The 17762-nt window shown below is 43.4% G+C and overlaps 1 pseudogene; it reads left to right on the top strand.

Annotated features, from left to right (window-relative positions):
• Positions 1–3639: 3639 nt before the first annotated feature.
• LOC147050575 (uncharacterized) overlaps positions 3640–17762 on the top strand; it is a 131849-nt pseudogene continuing 117726 nt past the window's right edge.

Genomic DNA, 17762 nt, shown 5'->3' with positions numbered 1-17762 from the left:
ATTAAAATATATTTAAATTTACTAAAACGTCACTATTTCAAACAGAAGTTGAGGGCTTAGTGATATGGCCTGAAATTCATCATACGGTATTCATTAATTGAATCTTTTGGTTTGAACAATGATAACAATGTACATTTACAAACTGACAGCGAATGAGATCATAACCATTAAAACACTTAACTTTACTAAAACGTCACGCTTTCAGACAGAAGCTGAAGGCTTAATGTTGCTAATTTGTAACAACAGTTTATTCTTATTGGAATATTTCCCTGCTGTTGATTTGGTTTAAAATCAATTAGATTTTGACTGAGTGTACAAAGTGTACAAGTGTTTGTGAATGTGTTTATTAATTGAATTTTTGGTCCGAACAGCAATAATGAATGTAAAAGTCCCAATGGGAAAATCTCTGGTTGGGTTATTTATTTAAATGTGAAATGGTAAATATTTTCTCTTAAAAAAGGTCCGAAATATATAATATTCATTATTCTCTCTGCTTCTTTTCATTCAACGCATACAGTATAGTTTGAGACAGTGATTTGCTAACAAAAACGCCGAAACATTATTTCTTAATGCTAAAGTTGTCACGCCCGTGCCAGAGCACGCTCGGCCTGCACTTCCCTCGGCCACACCCCTTTCGTTACCGTAATGTCTGTCACCTGCTTCCTCTTATTACCCGATATATTTAAGCCCTGCCTGTGTGTATATCCCTGTCGGTGTCTACCGTTGTGTCCATTCTTGTCCGTGCCCAGTGTTCCTGTTCTTGTCGTCTGGTTTTCCCTCGGTCTGTCTGGAGGCTCATGGTCAGAATGTTAACCTTGTCCAAGTGGACTTCATATCGGTTGGTCTGTCTGTTTGCCGGCCGTGAGTCTTCATTTCCCCACCTGACTCCCTTCCAACTACCTTTTGCCTCAATAAACCCTGGTCCAAGCTGCATTTGGTCGCCCTGTTACGCTTATTCCTGACAAAAGTGATTTTTACTACATTGTTATCTACATACTGATTTTTTTTTTTTCAAGCCAACATAATTGCATTGTTGCATACTGTATTTCAAAGGAAAACACTACTTTGGTTCCCTAACGTTAGAAGGGAGTCTTGTAATAAATTTAATATATTAATCAGGACACCGGTTTAATATTTTATGCATATGTTGGGAAAGAGTGTCTGTGATTGTGAAGGCATGTAACGATCGCTTAAGATTTATCAGCATCTAGCAAATCTATTTGAATGTTGCTGTAATGTAGATGCATTTTGCCTTGTTTGTGTCAGAGTCAGGGAACATGTGTTTGTGTCTGAGTTGATCTGATTCAGCATTTCCTCAGGGCTTGCCTGGCATTGTGCTGCTTCCTGTCCAGGCAGACATTATCGGTGTAAGATCAACAAAAGCACAAAGGCGTTTCAGGCCGAAACTAAACATACACATGAGGAAGCTTGCTTTTTCCCAGGCCTGTTGGAGCCCAAGTCGTGTTATCTATCAAGCTATTTATCAGTCTATATATCTTTTCAGAATTTACTGTATACTGAAGTTGAGTTGATTTAAGTCTTTTTTTTTTTTTTTATCTCCTCTCGCCCACACATCTCATATTCTAATTTCTTTCCTCTCACGTCTTATCTTCTTGACCATTTCTAAATGGTCTCCTTTTACCAACATCCACCCCATCCTTTCCCACAGGCATTCTTTAATTTTCAGTCATCATCATTCCCTCCTTGCATGTCTGAAACCTATTAGGATATATAGTATGACATGTTCAATAGACGTGTAAAAGATGAAGAACACTGATGGTTTTGTAAATGAACTGAAATATTTTGGAATAGTTTTACAGTATTTCAGTGCCATACCAGCCGATACTGGCAGCCATGAATGATAAATAATGTTATTTACTTTTATGTTTTTATTGTGGGGTCAACTTTCATCCTGCCTAATCAATTTCACATTGATCAGTTGATAATTTAAGGGCTCATTTGGATTTTCTGGATTTGTTTTGGTATGGTATGCTTTGGTAGCACTGATTAGCATGTCTTCCTTTGTGGTGTTTGCACGTTTTCCCTTTGCTTTGTTCGGTTTGGTTTGGTTACTCTTACTCCCAGTGACAATCTAAAAATATGCATGCTAGATGAAGTAAAAACTCAAAATTGTTGATCGATGTGAGTGTGATTGGTTGCTTGTCGATGGTGTACCCACAATCTTCATGAGGACAAGGGGCAAAGTGAAAGATGAGAGTCCTTCTGAGGTTGATGCTGCAGAAAGGGCTGTGGTGGTTAACTTCTCAAACTAATGCCGCAAATGTTCTCTATAAGGTTTTGCCAGTGTTGGAAGTTAACAGATGTTCACATGATACCAGTAAGATGCTCGATGATACACCAAGTGCCAAACTTAAGGTACAGTAGTCATTTCCAATATATTGTTTGACTGACTGACTATATTGTTTGGGTTAATCTCTTAAACCCTCATCTCACTCACTGAGCCTTGAGTGTTTGTGAATGTAGCAAATTTGGGGGTTTGTCAGTGTCAGTAACAGGTGACAAACGTGTTTGCAAACACTTTGACTTGTTGCAAACATTTCAACATCAGAGTCTCCACATTAAACTAAATCCCCACAATTGAGATAGTTATCTTTGTCTGTAATTGCTAATCACCCTTCCTGTCTGTAATGTCCCTCCTTTTTGGTTCCGTTCATCAGTGCCTGACTGGGCCTTGGGCTGATGCAATTCCTGCAGTAAAGTGGGGTTGAACAGATCTGACCCCTGAGCTAGAAAATCCTGACCACTCCTCTTTCACTTCTCATATAGCCCCCACACCCACTCACTGAAGCTACATTGTCATAACTGAAAGCAATGGGAAGCAGAGGGAGGGGAGTTGCTCAGGCTGAACCTCTTTGTTTCGAAATGGAGGAGAAAACGAGCAAGCCAAGGAAAATAGTGTTCTTGTTATTACACTTCAATTTTGTTATTGCAATTCCTTTGCTTCAGTTACTTTATGGAGTGATGGAGGACTGACTATAGCGTTGTGGAGACAGCAACTGGATGGGAATTTACATGCGTATAATCCAGGGAATGTGCTCACAATTCTGTGGAATAGACGAAAAGACGCACATCTATGAACTTTATAAAGAGAAATGCCACCGTATGGGGAGAGAATTGTTGTTTTAGATTGCAGTGTACAAAGAAATAGTAATCTGCATTTTTCAGTCTCTGCCTCTCTTAAATTTCTTTCGTCCAGACTCCTTGTTTTGATTTGATTCAATAAATAAACTAATCAGTGAGCTGTTATTTACCATTGTTTTTGTTTCGGACCACCAACGCTGCGTTGCTGGTGAAGAAAGCTCAGTGCCACCTGTACTTTCTGCGGAAACTCAGGCGAGCAAGTGCTCTTCCCCCCATCATGACCACATTCTACCGTGGCACCATTGAGAGCGTCCTCTCCAGTTGTATCGCTGTGTGGGGTGGTGGCTGCTCTGAGTACAACATGAAGGCCCTGCAGCGCATAGTGAACACTGTAAGTAAAATCATCGGGGCTCCACTCCCCTCCCTGAAGGAAGTTTACGCCTCCCGTCTCACCCGCAAAGCGCCCGCGATTCTGTGTGATGTGAGTCACCCCGCTCACTCTTTGTTTGTACGTCTGCCCTCTAGGAAAAGGTACAGATGCCTGCGCTCCCGCACAACCAGACTCAGTGGCCTAGTAAGCCAGCTCAGTGGCCTAATAATAGAGTGTCCACCCTGAGACTGGAAGGTTGTGGGTTCAAACCCCCGCCGGGTCATACCAAAGACTATAAAAATGGAACCCATTGCCTCCCTGCTTGGCCCTCAGCATTAAGGGTTGGAATTGGGGGGTTAGATCACCAAATGATTCCCGAGCGCAGCACCGCTGCTGCTCACTGCTCCCTTCTCCCCCAGGGGATGGATCAAAATCACATGGGGATGGGTTAAATGCAGAGGACAAATTTCACCACACCCAGATAGATGTGTGTGTGACTTTAACTTTAAACAGCTTCGTACTCTAAGCTGTCCGGATCCTGAATTCCCTCCACCCTCTGCTGCATGACGTCCTGTTCTTTTGCGCTATGATCTGGCTGTCTGCTATTAGCACGCTTGCTCCATTTTGCTGCTGTTATTTGTCTATTTATTTATTTATTGTTTATTTATTTGGGTTATTTGCTTATTACTTATTTGTGGCTCTTGTCTGTTCGTTTTTACTCTTTATGCTATTTGATTGTGAGTGTTGTTGTGTACTGTGTCTAGTCACCGTGGGACGGTGGAAAATGTAATTTCGATCCCTTTGTGTGCCTTAACGTGAAGAAATTGACAATAAAGCGGACTTTGACTGACTTTGAGATTCAACATTTCACATTTACGTTGTTCCAGTTTGAAATTCACATAATTCAAGATATTCAAATCACATTGGGAAGATTCCCAAACTTGGCAAATTCAAAAATTTCACGTTTTCACGTTTAGAATTTGCACATTTCGCAAAATTTTACAAATTTTCGTTTTTTACTTCTAATTTCTACATACTTCAACCGATTCAACCCGTTCCAACTTTCAATTGTTCATCTTTTTCCTACCTATTCCACACCTTGACACTTAAATTTTTTTTCTAATTTTTCAAATTTGAAATTCAACCAAATTCTGCAAAATTTCGTTTTTCTACTCTAATTTCTACATACTTCAACCGATTCAACTCGTTCAACTGTTCATCTTTTTCCTATCTACAGTAATCCCTCCTACTTCGCGGCTTCAACTATCGCGGCTTCGCTGTATCGCGGGTTTTCAAAAATGCGTAAATTAATTATTTTATCGCAGAAATTTCATCATTTCACGAGGTTTCGCGGCCACTTGAGTTTCTTCATTTTCCTTTAATAATGATAGCTTACGTTTAAAAGTCGTTTTCTTGTTTTGAAATGAATAAATTAAAGAGTCAGTACAGTATACTTTATCGTCACATGTGACTTCAGGGCGTTCTCTCTGTTGTATATTTTGGACTAACTCATGTTCCGTAGTGGGAAAACCCCGGATGTGGGAGGGGGAGCTTCGGGGACGTTCAGTGTTGCGATGTACGGCCAGTGAACTGACTGTGATGAAAGGAATAAAGCAGTATCCATCACGTCGTTGTCCGAACCATGCTTGCTACATCAGAACCTGGAAAATAGTAAAGATATAACACTCTCCACCGGCGGTGGCCTTCATCTGGACATAGCAATACACTGTTAGTCTCGTCGCTAAGGCATGAATGCGGAGCGCACAGTCCATTGATATGAAAGTCCCCTAGCAGCGAGCTGGTTGATGTCAGCGATAAAAATAGAATATCTTCCAAGAATAGCTCAAAAAAATCTAGTTTCTATTTCGCGGAAATTCCCATTTCGCGGGTGGGTCTGGAACGTAACCCCCGCGAAGTAGGAGGGATTACTGTATTTCCTTTTTCCTTCCCACTTAGCTAAAATTCCACATTTTTCAAATTTGAAATTCAACCAAATTTTCCAAAATTTCCTTTTTCCACTCTAATTTCTAGATTTTTCAACCGATTCAACCCATTCCAACTTTTTTCACTTTGTTCAATTTATGCTTACCATATTCCATACTCACCCCCTTCAACCCCACTTCCACTATGCTTACACAATTCAACCCTTGACCCCCACTTTCAGTGTGGCGGCCATCTTGGATTGACCCTGAAGTGACCCCAATGAACCGTGAATGGACCGGAAGTGACCCCAAATGAACCGGAAGTGACCTCAGACGAACCAGAAGTGACCCTAATTAGACCGGAAGTGACCTCAGGCAAACCGGAAGTGACCCCACATGAACCAGAAGTGACCCCAAATAAACCGGAAGTGACCTTTCTAAACTAGAAGTGACCCCAAATAAACCGGAAGTGACCTTTCTAAACCGGAAGTGACCCAAATCAAACCGGAAGTGACTTTATTTCAACACAAAGTCCTCTAAATAGCTACATTTTTGCTAACTTTTGCAATTTTTTTCCGATTCAACCCGTTTCAACATTTAGCTCCGAAATATTTCGTTTTGTTCCAAATTTCAAAACATTTTGGCGCAATTTTTTTTTAAAATTCCCATTCATTCTCAATGGGGATTCAACATTTGCTCTAACTTCTAAATTTTTTAACCGATTCAACCCGTTCCAACTTTCAGCTGTTCATCTTTTTCCTACCTATTCCACAACTCTCCACTTTCCAAATATTCAAAATTTTCAATTTTGAAATATACGCCAAATTCTTCAAAATTTTGTTTTTCAACTCTAATTTCTACATTTTTCAACCGATTCAACCCGTTTCAACTTTCAACTGGTCATCATTTTCCTACCTATTCCACAACTTCCCACTTAGCCCAATCTACACACTCACCACCCCCCACAACCGCTCTGTCCACACCTCCATCACCGCTGTCACCTAATCTCTCTCCTGCAGAGGCTGTGCCCGCACTTCAGATCCGCGAGGAGGAAGTGCGCCAGATGTTCCGGAGACAAAAGATCAGAAAGGCACCGGGCCCAGACGGCGTGTCACCTTCCTGCTTGAAAGTATGTGCTGAGCAGCTGGCACCCACCTTTGTACGCATCTTCAACCGTTCCCCGGAGCTGTGTGAGGTGCCCTCGTGCTTCAAGAGCTCCACCATCGTTCCAATAATCAAGAAGCCCGCCATCACAGGTTTGAATGACTATAGACCTGTCGCTCTGACATCTGTGGTCATGAAATCCTTCGAGAGATTAGTGCTGAACCACCTGAAGGATGTCACGGACCCCCTGCTTGACCCCCTCCAGTTTGGCTACCGGGCAAACAGGTCGATGGATGATGCGGTCAAAATGGGACTGCACTACATCCTGCACCATCTGGACACCCCAGGAACGTACACCAGGATCCTGTTTGTGGACTTGTGGAAGCTCCTGAAGTATGCAGACGACATCACTCTCATCGGACTGATCGGGGATGGTGATGAGACTGCGTACAGACAGGAGGTGGAGCGGCTGATCCACTGGTGCAGCCAAAACCAGCTGGAGCTGAACCCGCTCAAGACCGTGGCGATGACAGTGGACTTTAGGCGAGACCCTTCACCACTTTCACCCCTCACTATCTGCAGTAATGCTATTCTCTCCACAGACACCTTCAAGTTTCTGGGAACCACAATCTCTCGGGACCTGAAATGGACTAGCCACATAGACTCTGTCCGGAAGAAGGCCCAGCAGAGGCTGTACTGCCTGAGACAGCTCAAGAAGTTCAACCTTCCACGGGAGCTGCTGAATACCTTCTACACTGCCATCATCCAGTCTGTCCTCTGCACCTCCATCATTGTCTGGTTTGGATCGGCCTCCAAACAAGACAAGCACAGACTGCAACGGACAATCAGGACTGCAGAAAAGATCATTGGAATCAACCTCCCATCTATCCAAGACTTGTACCTGTCCAGGACCAGGAAACGTACAAGCCACATCTCTACAGACCCTTCTCACCCAGGTTACAGTCTGTTTGAACTACTTCCCTCCGGACGGCGTTATAGAGCCCTGTACGCCAAAACCAGCAGACACAGAGACCGCTTCTTCCCCCAGGCTGATGAACTCACACCACTCTTAGTCTCAGAGTCATTGCTGTGCAATAACACCCTGCTCTCCACACCTTTTGTGAATTGTCTGCACTGTTTGTACCATGTGTCCTCTCTGCATCCATTGCATCCATTGCACTGAAAGAGGGACCCTCCCATCTGTGGTCTCTTTCAAGGTTTCTCATTTCCCTTAGTTGGAGTTTTTAGTTTTCCTTGCCCTCCTGGGAGTTTAAGATCAGGGGATGTTTGAGAATATTTTTTATTTTTCACATGTCCTGAGTGTTGTTAGTCACCTAAATGTTGAACAGAGGCTGTTATGTACCGAAGTCAAATTCCTTGTTTGGCATGCTCAAACATGGCGAATAAAAACTCTTGAATCTTGAATCTTACCAAAGATTATACATTTTCAATTTTAAAATTCACCACAAAATCTCCAAAATTTCGTTTTACACTTCTATTTTCTACATTTCTCAAGTAATTCAACTCGTTTCAACATCATTCGGCAGCATTCCCCAAGAAGTTATTCAGTCTTCACCTTCACAAGCAATTTCTCCAGAAATTGCATTTTCTAGTTAACTATTTCTTTTCTACTAACATCACACGTTGCTGTAGTTTTGTTTACACATGTAAAAAAAGCTCCAAACGGGACTCCTCTTTCTCTGTGCCATCATCCAACCACCACCACCACGTGCTAACGGCTAACAGAGAGCATCATGGAGGCTCGAGGAGCCAGCAGGCTGCCTCGACTCATGTTTGACGGAGGTGAAATGAAGTACGAGCTGTGGGAGACCAAAATTCTTGGACATTGGCACTTATTAGGATTGAAGAAAACTATTCTGGAAGAACCAAACAGCGAAGAAGAGAGAGCAGCAGACGGCAAGAAGAACGCCAATGCTTATGCTGAGTTAATACAGTTTTTGGATGACAAAAGCCTTTCATTAATTATGAGAGATGCAACGGACAATGGAAGAAAAGCTTGGAAGATCTTGCAAGAGTATTTTTGCCGGGAAGGCCCGCATTATCAACCTGTACACCACGCTGACTTCGCTCCAGAAATTGAGCAGAGAGACGGTAATGGACGGCATCATAAGGGCGGGGGCCACCATTACAGCGCTGCGGAACGCAGGTGAGACATTTAGAGAGGGCCTGTTAATTGCTATGGTTTTGAGGGGACTGCCTGAACAATTCAAAGCATTTGCAATAAACATAGCCCACCATGAAGACACGATAAGGTTTGTCATTAACCCTAACCCAAAACAAAGCTGCGTAGTTATGAAGCTACAGAGAACCTCACTACAGCAGAGACCAGCACCAATGTGATGCACACTTTCACGAGCCGGACGGGGACCCGCAAAGCCAAATGCACGAGACAGGAGAAATGAAGATATCGACATAACATGTTTCAAGTGTGGCATGAAGGGTCACTGGGCGAAAGTATGTTGACGAAAGACTTGGTGCGGCCATTGCAAGAAAGACACCCACAACGACGCGACATGTAGACAGACGTAAGGAGAAGCAAGATGGTGCAAGGAAAGTCGCAGATGACAGCGGCAACGGATCATGATCGAAAGCAGCGGACTACGCCTTTAGGATCAAGGACGCGGACATTGGGAGAGACCAGCACCCAGCGCGCATCATCACGGAGAAAGGGATGATGGTCGACACTGGAGCTACTTCTCATATTGTCACGGATGTATCCAAGTTTAAAAGTTTTGATGACTCATTCAAGCCAAATATGCACTGTGTTGAGCTGGCATATGGCACTTTGTGCAAAGGTGTTGGTTAGCGTTAGGGGATTGCAGAGGTGATCCTTCCTGGTACTTTGTTGACGCTACAACATAGTTATATACTAGATCTGTGCGGCGCGCGTGCGCGGCGTTGTTGACACAAAGGACGACGAATTTGATCGATGGATTTAATGATTAGGAGTGACACAGATGGTATGATAATATTGTTGTTATATAAACCCACGTCTTTCCTGGTACTTTGTTAACGCTACAACATCGTTATATACTAGATCTCTGCGGCGCACACGCGGCTTTGGTGACATAAAGGACGAGGAATTTGATCGATGGATTTAATGATTAGGAGTGACACCGATGGTTTGATAATATTGTTGTTATATGATAGTTATTTGAAATACACTTTATATATTGTTATATGGGTCTGTGGAATAATTAGAAATGCAACTTGCAACGGGTTCGATGTCAGCATATGTGGCACATACGCGGCATTGTTGACATAATGGACGATCGATGGATTTAATTTACATATTAAATGTACATAGACATAATTTCATTTATGTAATACATACTTGAATAACTCAGAATGTTACGTCAGGCCCGTTCTCAGCTCCTCGTTTGTGTATATGTCACGTTAGCATACCGTATCGTTTAGCCTGTTGTTGCTGGTTCATGTCTGTTCTTGGTGTTGGATTTTGACAAATAAATATGCCCCAAAAGTGCGACTTATACTCGGGTGCGACTTATATATGTGTTTTTTTTCACTTTATTGTGCATTTTATGGCTGGTGCGATTTATAGTCCGGAGCGATTTATAATCCGAAAATTACGGTATATGACCAAGAAGAGATAAATGAGACAAGTACTAGTCAGTGGGAGATATCCTGTAAGAGAGAGGAGAAAGTCAAGTTACTTAAAGGATTTCGTAACAGACAGTATCGAATCCTTTGTCCTTTATGTAAACAACCGCCGCGTGGTGCCAGTGACGTCACTTGCAGTTTAAATGACAGTAATCCCTTGCTACATCGCGGTTCGTTTATCGCAGTTTCACTACATTGTGGATTTTTGAATTTTGATAATTTGTGAAAAAAATCACATATAAATCCCCAAAGTATGAAAAAAACGTGACTTATAGTCCGAAAATTACAAAGACTGTGGCAGAAAGACTGTTCAATGACTTTTGCCTTCGATTTGATTTTCCAGAAAAGCTCCATCACGATTTAGGGAGAAAATTTGAAAACAAGGTGTTAAGTCACCTGAAGGAGTTGTCCGGTGTAAAGCGATCTCACACAACTCCATATCATCCTCAAGGGAATGGGCAAACAGAACGATTCAATAGGACTCTCCTCTCTATGCTGAGAACACTCACCGAAGAGCAAAAATTGGACTGGAAAACACACCGTTCCAAAGTAGTACATGCATTCAACTGTATTGCTAATGAGGCCAAGGGTTATTCACCATTCTTCTTACTTTTTGGCTTCCGGTGTACCTTCTATTTGGCATTGAGCAGGAAGAAAGCCCAGGCTCCTGCCAAGACTATGTTGGCAAATGGAGAAGCAGGATGATTGAGGCTTACAACATCACCTCCAGGAATGCAGTTAAGTCAGCCGATAAAGGTAAAAGACAGTACGACAGGAACATCTATGGTCCACCACTTCAGGTGGGCAGCCGTGCTCTTGTCAGAAATGTCGTTGAAAAGGGAGGTCCGGGAAAAATCCGCTCATATTGGGAAGAAAAGGGTGAGGACAGTCCAGTTTTCGAGTTGGAGCCAGAAAATGGCACAGGCAGAACAAGAATCTTACACAGGAATTTGTTATTGCCTTGTGACTTTCTTCCACTAACTCCACAGGAAAATAAGATGGTGGGAGAGAAAAAAACAAAAAAGGACACTTTGATGAAAATGAGAGAACAAAGGCACAACAGATGCAGCAGGTGGAAAGTGAGGTGGATCCAGATGAGGACTTATTGGATGCTGCCACATGGTCTGTCCATGAGCCGCACGGCTTGCGTTTGCTGGACTCCACTGCAGTAGAATTTGTCCCACAGATCGCGAGAGATGCTTCCATGCAGGAAGAGCGTTCCGAACAAGCTGAGGAGGAACGGGTTGAGCTGGTCCCTTCTCCATCTGTTAGGGAAGTTGAGTACACTGCAGATGCAGGTGATATATCCGGTGAGCGAGATTCCGAAGACGCAAGAGCAGTAGAGCAGGGAAGGTGGTACTCAAAAAGGGAAAGACAAAAGCCACAAATTTTGACTTACAATACGCTGGGTCAACCGACTTTCACAGAGAGGACAGTAGCTACTCAATGTTTAGATGTTAGGGGTTTCTGGCGACCTTGGTGTTTAATGCTTACACTGAATTTTTCAGGAGTATACACAACTGCAATGTATATTGTTCGGGGTATGTGAAAAAAAAAATTGCTTCAAACCGGTTTAGCGGTCTATTCCATGCTATTCGGGCTGTAAATTGTTTACCTTGATGTGAGTGTTAGGTCAAGATGACATCTTTTAAGTAGGGGAGGGTGTGAGACTCTCAATGGAATCACCAATATTTGAGTGATGTTCCATTTATTTATGATCTTTCTGGTGATTTCTTAACTAGGTTGGATGTATTTTTTTTGTTAACGTTGATTTCTCCGATGGCCCATAAAGTCAGCGCCGCGATCAGTTTGTGTGTAAAAAAAGAGGAAAGTGATGTACGGACATGTGGAAAAAGCGGCTCTGTACGCAAGAGAAGTTGAAGAGGAATAAAAACACCCTTGAAAACCAAACTTGCCCTCGTCGTGACTCGGAGCCGCAACACATAGACACAAACAACAGTCAGGACTCGTCCCCCCCCCACCCAAAGGCGGAGGGAGGCTACCCTTTCGTTTACCGGGGTGAACCCCAATGTGCAGGCGCCCAGCTGGGGGCAATAAGTATACCCACACCTGCTCGACGCCTCTCACCATGGGCAACTCCAGAGTGGAAGAGAGCCCCTCTCGAGAGGGCTTGTACCAGAATCCAAACTGTGTGTGGAGGCAAGTCTGACTATGTTGTGGTGAATTGTCTTCGTGGCTTCGCTGATCTTCTCAAAACACTTGGTAAAAAATGCTGGCTTTAAAGAAGGAAATGCTTCGTGGACACACGGCTGGTTGGAAAAAGATTTTATTCAGCCGATGTCAGAAGATGTTCTCTCACGCCCCCCAGACACGATGTTCAAAAAGCCCTCCATCTGCCAGGCAACGCCTTTCTTATACCTGGCGAGACTCATGATCTCATCGCTTTGAATAGTAACTACTCTTTGAGACCCCCGTGCATGCTGGCTGTCTGCCCTTACAAGGCCCTCAACTTGGTTGTTTTTGTGGCCCAAAACACCTGTCAACCCATTCATCTTGTCATCCATACATTATTGAAACCAAGCACATTTGCTCAACGCAAATAACCCTGGTCCCCCTCACGCTGTCGGCTCAGATGTCCTTGGGCCTCATGCAGAGACATATGTCGGCAAAATATACCACAATGTCTAGTCGGAATTTTTATGCCTCGCACACCAGCTCGGGCTCCTTTCCAGCCAGAGAGGTGACATTCCATGCCCCAAGAGCCAGCTTCTGCAGCCGGGGATCGGACTGCCAAGGTCCCCGCCTTTGGCCGCCGCCCAGCTCACTTTGCACCCGACCCCTTTGGCCCCTCCCACAGGTGGTCAGTCCATTGGAAGAGGGACCCACGTTTCCTTTTTGGGCCCAGCCGGGCCCCATGGGCGAAGGCCCGGCGACCAGACGCTCGCCTTCGAGCCCCACCTCCAGGCCTGGCTTCAGAGGAGGGGGGGCCCGGTGACCCGCGTCCGGGCAAGGGAAAACAAAATCCATTTGTAGTACTCGTCATAAGGGGTTCTTGTGAGCCGTGCTTTGTCTGGCCCCTCACCTAGAACCTGTTTGCCATGGGTGACCCTACCAGGGGCATGAAGTCCCAGACAACTTTGCTCCTAAGATTATTAGGACACGCAAACCCCTCCACGACGATAATGTGACGACTCACGGAGGGGTTAATTCATTATTTTGTGTTAAAATAATTGTGTTAATTCATTATTTTGTGATAAAATGAAGATATTTTAGAACATTGGAATGTTTTATCAGCGCTTTTCTTGTGAAAATTCCGATGTGGTCCAGCCTCACCTAGACTTTGCCTCCAGCGGCCCCCAGATAAATTGAGTTTGAGACCCCTGGTGTACGACTTGTACACAAATGTGAGAGCCTTCAAATCCAAGCTGACTTTATTCTCCAGACAAATTTCAAACACGTTTTTCTCTCATTTTCCCACATAAACCATGCAGAAAAAGGCCACCTGAAACGCAAAGAAGTACAGCAAACCACTGGATGACCTGCACAGAGAATTCTGCCATTGGTTCTTTGATCTTGAAAGAATCGAAAAATCACTTCAGCTAGTGTCCTGTCCCCTGTCACCGGACCCTGAAACAGCACCACCGAACCTGCAATTGGAACTGATCAATATTCAGTCTGACTCCACCTCAAGTTTAAACTCTTAAACTGAATGACTTTTATGCTTCACTCAACAAAGGGACATTTCCAAACCTTTGGAGAATGGCACAGATTCTGTTTTTTTTTTACTTGACCTACTTGTGTGGACAGACCTTCAGCGTCATGAACGCAAACAAATCCTGTCACAGATTCAAGTTAAGTGACCAACACTTCAGCTCTATCCTGGGAATCGCCACAACAAAACTAACGCCAGACTTTGATGCACTGGAAAAAAATGGGAGACCAGCAGCACTGTTCCCAATGAAATTTTACGTGAGTAAATCTCATGTTCTGAAATAAATCCAGTTGTAAAATCATTTTTAAATAAGCCTTGCATATGTATGCTTTGTTGCCTGTAAAAGGCCAAAACCTTTGAAATAATGGTTTTTGCATATCATTTACATTGGTACAAATAAACACTCCATCCATCTGCTCTTTAGCCAGCCCGTCTGTCAAATTTTAGAACTCTGTGTGGTCCATCAGTCAAAGCATGCAGAGAAGGCTCCGCAGCTGTGTCTCAATCTTTCTGTCATACATTAAATAGTTAAAAAGAGAAGGCAGCTTTCTGGTAATTACTTTTAGCATAACAAGTATTAAAGATAAAAAACGGACAAAATATAACAAATGGTGCCGAAACACAGGAGAACGACAGGCGGCTCTGTTGTGATGTGGACCCGGTACCAGTCTGCTGTAGTGAAGGAGCAAATAAGCCATAAGGCAAAGCTTTCAATTTAATGGTTGAACCACATTCCTACTCTCACCTATGGTCAGAAGCTGTGGGTTGTGAGCAATAGAAAAAAAAAAAGTGGCCAAAATGAGTTTCTTCCTCAGGGTGTCAGGGCTCTCCCTTAGAGATAGAGTGAGAAGCTTGGTCATCCAGGAGAGACTCAGAGTGGATCTGCTCTCCGCATTGAGAGCAGCCAAATGAGGTGGCTTGGGAGTCTGATTAGGATGCATCCTTGACGCATCCCTGGTGAGATATTACGGGCATGTTCCACTGGCAGGGCACCCCAGGAACGACCCAGGACATGCTGAAGTGTCTATGTCTCGAAGCTGGACTGGAAACACCGTTGGATTGAAGAAATGGGGTCGAAATACAAAAAGTCATGCCTAGCTACAAAAACAGATGTGCTCAAACCTCGTTGAATACAGTACATAAGCAGACAAGTATATTCACATATTAAATCAATAAAAGAAACATTTTAAGCATATAATTATACCTACACAGCAAATCAATAAAGAAGACATAACCAGACATTTTTGATAGGTGGTAATGACAAAGGTTTTTATAACTTTATGATCTGATATGTATTTCTGTGCACTTTAAAATAACAAATGTTTTTTGATATATTGCCTAAATAGCTTAGGAACAGGTTAATGCATGCCTGATGTTTTTCTAAATCACGGACACTGCCAAAGTCGCCTAAAAATGGTCAGTACTTGATTATATCTTATGTTTTGATTCATACTTGATGTGACGTCATATTTTGCCTAATGCTAAATGCCAGCCTTGGATTACGACTGAAGGTTCTGGACAGAAGGAAAATGTTTTGACTAATAATGAAAAATACGGTCGGAAGCATAATTAAACTAAGAATTTGACGATGTAAACAAGTACATGGAGTGTCAAAAGAACAAACAAACAAATGCATGGTAAGTGGTGAGTAAGAACTTTGCATAGTCAAGTTTATTTGTATAGCCCTAAATCACAAGCAGTCTCAAAGGGCTTCACATAGACAAACAATTGACAATTATTCTCAAAGCAGCCCCAGATCTTGAGCTCCCAAAAGGGCAAGGAAAAACTCAATGAAACCCCTACCAGGGGAAAAATGAGAAACCTTGAAAAAGAACCACAGATGGAAGGATCCCCTTTCAGGATCACCAGGCTGCAATGGATGCAAAGAGGGCACATAAAATACATAATATGGAAATAAAAAAGTGGATGTCCAGGCCAAAGCGAAGAGCTGTCGGAGGAGCCCTCGATCGTACTGGCAGTGTCTTCGAGAAGGGTAATCCGCTGCAGTTCCCTCAACCTGAATTTGGTCCACGAGAATCTAGATAGCCGCTGTCAGCTTGGGTGTCACCTAACCACCTCCCCAACTGGGGAGGGGTGGGGGAAGTGGGGTCGGGGAGAGGGAGCAAAAACAAACTCCAGCCGAATCGGCCACTACAGGTTAATTAAAGGCCATATCATAGAAATATGTCTTTAAACATGTCTTAAATGTTTCTACTGAGGTAGCAGTTCTAATATCCATTGGTAGGTGTTAGGGTTTATGAACTATCTTGATCGTATGATTATGTTGGGATGTAGACTAGAATGATGAACTTTGTTCGAACCTTTTACCTTTCCTTGACTCTGAAAAGTTTAAACATTCAGTTATTGAAACTTTCCAAATGGTGTGTTGTTTAGTTAGTCATCTGGAATGCTCCACTAGGTTTTATTTCCACGACCTCGTAAAACAATAAACTGGGACCCTCTGCAGTGGTTAACCATTTGCTGAGGTGACCACCAATTGGGACCCTCTGCACTGATTAACCATTTGCTGAGGTGACCACCACACATGTCAGATGTCACTCCCACCCTACTTGTTCTCAATAAATATGCTCTTGTAAGAGACTAACGGCAGAGTCTGTTCGAACATTGCTGTATCTACAGTAACGGACAAGCTCTCCACTTGCAAGTGCTTAAAGGGCATACTGTCTCTCGTGTGGTTCTTGCAAAATAAGTTAGAGTCAGAACATCTCTAACAGTAGGACATTCCAGAGCTCTGGAACCCGAATAGAAAATGCTCTAGAACCTGCCATACCATACCCTACCATAGCCAGGGAACATGAACAAATTGATGATATCACACCCAAAAGTTCACATAATTCCATACAAAATGACAAAATTGAAAGGATGATGAATGGACGGTGTGCGACAGTGGGCGAAAGTGGATGTATGTGCAAGAATGGTTTACAGGAAAGACACTTGGAGATAAAACTGGTAGAGGTGCCTGAGGGAGAGCGGCAGGAGGAAAACAACCAAGAACCCGGCCAAAGGTGATCCCCAAGGCCTAAAGACGGGATTGAAAACAACAGCCCCCACACACACCGAATCGCCCATAATCAGCACCCACCCCCACGGAACCAGCTCTCACTGAACCAGCACCAAACTCCCATGAAATCAAACTCTCCTGCGAACTTGCCACACCCCCTGACTCATCACCCATCAAACCCGGCCCACACTGACATGTGCAACTGAATATAAGCTGACCAAAGAACCTTGAACGTTGCCTTTTCTGAACTTTCTGCTCTTGAGCATGGTTGCACGAAAGGCCCAGCACTGTATTGTACTTTCCTAAAAACACAGCTTTCTAAACAAGAATTGTGATTGAACTCAACCAACCTGTGTAAGTCTAAATTTTGTTTCGGTGTCTTTGCCTTTTCCTAAAACTGAAGAAATAAAACGAGCATGCAGTGAGTAAATTGGATAACAGGTGATTGGCTATGGCTTTTGCCGTGAGGCGTGGAGAGTGTGTTTCCCAAATTGTGGACCAAATCCAACAGAAGAGCTGGAAGAAGTGGCTGGGGAAAGGGAAGTTTAGCCATGTATATGAGAGACCTGTGTTCTAAAATTCCTTCCTACAAGTGCACCGGGCATTCTTAGGACATCTCAACAGGTAGGAAGGCATTTTAGAACACCGGTACGCTAGATGCTAAAACCTAGAAGTACCATTTCTCTGTATGCCTGCATACCGGCCCACTTAAAGCACTTGTATCTTGAAACAGTTATTGAGATGCCACTAAGTTAACACCCAGCTTCCCAATAAATGACACCATTATTGGGACATGGAGCGTCCGCACACTGTATGCCTGTGGTAAAGTGAAGGAACTGACTCGTGAACTAGACAGATACAGATGGGACATCCTTGGTCACATCCTTGGTCTGGCTGAGGTCAGGTGGACGAGCAGTGGTGAGACCA

Source organism: Syngnathus leptorhynchus, chromosome 9 (genome assembly GCF_054491065.1).
Source record: "Syngnathus leptorhynchus isolate UIUO chromosome 9, UIUO_Slep, whole genome shotgun sequence".
Classification (NCBI taxonomy): domain Eukaryota; kingdom Metazoa; phylum Chordata; class Actinopteri; order Syngnathiformes; family Syngnathidae; genus Syngnathus; species Syngnathus leptorhynchus.
The sequence above is the reverse complement of the archived record's forward strand: the minus strand, read 5'-3'. Positions and strand labels throughout refer to the sequence as shown.